Source organism: Homarus americanus, unplaced genomic scaffold (assembly GCF_018991925.1).
Source record: "Homarus americanus isolate GMGI-L3 unplaced genomic scaffold, GMGI_Hamer_2.0 scaffold56333, whole genome shotgun sequence".
NCBI lineage: Eukaryota > Metazoa > Arthropoda > Malacostraca > Decapoda > Nephropidae > Homarus > Homarus americanus.
The window spans coordinates 13165078-13166837 of NW_024734940.1; positions in this window are offsets into that span (position 1 = coordinate 13165078).

The window sequence follows — 1760 nt, forward strand, 5'->3', positions numbered from 1 at the left end:
CGGGTATTCCATGGAACATTTAGTGTTTCTCTAACCTAACCTACCCTGACAATGTCTAACCTAACTTAGCCTAACATAAAAATGTCTAACCTAGTTTAAACTAATCATAACCTAATCATAGCCTAACCATGACCTAACCTAGCCTAACCAAACAATGTCTAACTTAGCCTAACATAACCTAATGGATCTCACGAAGAATAGGAAATCCTACATAATTTACCCATTGAATACACACCTTAATCCTAACCCAATCAAACCTAACCTAATCACCCTATTAAGAATTAGCAATAGTGTACAGCCTAGTCATTTACAATACTAACTTGGTAATACTATACAATTATTTACTCTGTTCTTAAGACACTTGCCAGATTAAATTAATAGGTAAGAAAACGAAAGACTGAAGGCTAAGTATAACATAACTGCATAATGTACAATAAATTCTTCTCAGACTACCTGTACTCCCAACTTGTACAGGACTTATGACAGCATAATTCTATTGTCTTAACAAAAGCCATATGCTTCTCAACATTAAAAGACAATAAATATATTTTTTAAACCACTCTACCATAAAACAATCAGTCATTCAAAACACACACACACACACATTAGGCTAGCTTAGGTTAACTTTTCCAAGGCCACGCAGAACTTACAATAGTTTACGAAATTCATTCTCCTTCATTGCTTCCATGTTAGTGAAAAATAGTTTAGATAATATTAATGATAACTACAATATTCAAGGTTTATAATGTAAGTTATATTAAGTCAAGGTTAGATATCCGTGTAGGAGAAGTTAGTCAACATTTTAGTAACAAGGTCGTGTAAATAAAACAACTCGGCTAAGACTCACTTATTTCTCATGAACTAACGCAAATATCTGTTCTTCAAATCTTATTAATGACTACTTACTTTACATCAAACACGACCAATTACAGATGACAAGAGGAAAATGTGTTGACAGTCTCCCGCGCTCTGATTGGCTGCCAGGAAAAACAAGCCTCAAGTGCTCGAGCGGTGATTGGCTAAGACAGTTGCAGTGACGTTTAGGGAAACAAATTCTTCTACAATCTGCATAAATAACAATTTGCTATTGTCCTCTTTCTTTTAGAGGAATGTGAACTTAAACTTTTCAATAACAGCGTTAATTTTATTATAAAAAACTAACACGTGATAAAAGTAGAGATCTTATATACGAGTACAGTTTTATTTAATATATTAGCTGGACTAGGCTACTTATTTAACTATAGGTGTGTTCTCGATGTCTACATGTACAGATCTTCATTCTTTTAATTACAAATTTCTAGACAGTATTGAAGAGTTTCAATATGATACAATATGTATTAAAATATAACATATTAATGTACTACGTTCTTACCACATATTCATCTAACTTTAACTACCTGTGTACAAGTAACAAATCCACTACAGTGCAGGTCGTCAGTGTCAGACTCCAATTGTAAAGAAACTCCCGTGTCAAGGAAGCTTATCAACTTCATGGTATTAGGGACAGGTATCACGTTATAAAAGTGATTGTAAAATAGCTTATATTTGTTATAGTTTAATGGGGCAGTGAGTTCTTTTGTGGGTATTTTGGCCTCATTTATAGGTAGTAGGTACCTACCAAACAGGGTGGCACTACCGCCTGGGAAGATATTGGAAGCATATAATGCATTGTCTAATGGTAGACCCTGCTGCCATATGTGACCAAGTGCCAGGTCATTGATCTGACTTTCTGCCTCAATTACACACAATTGCAGGGTTTC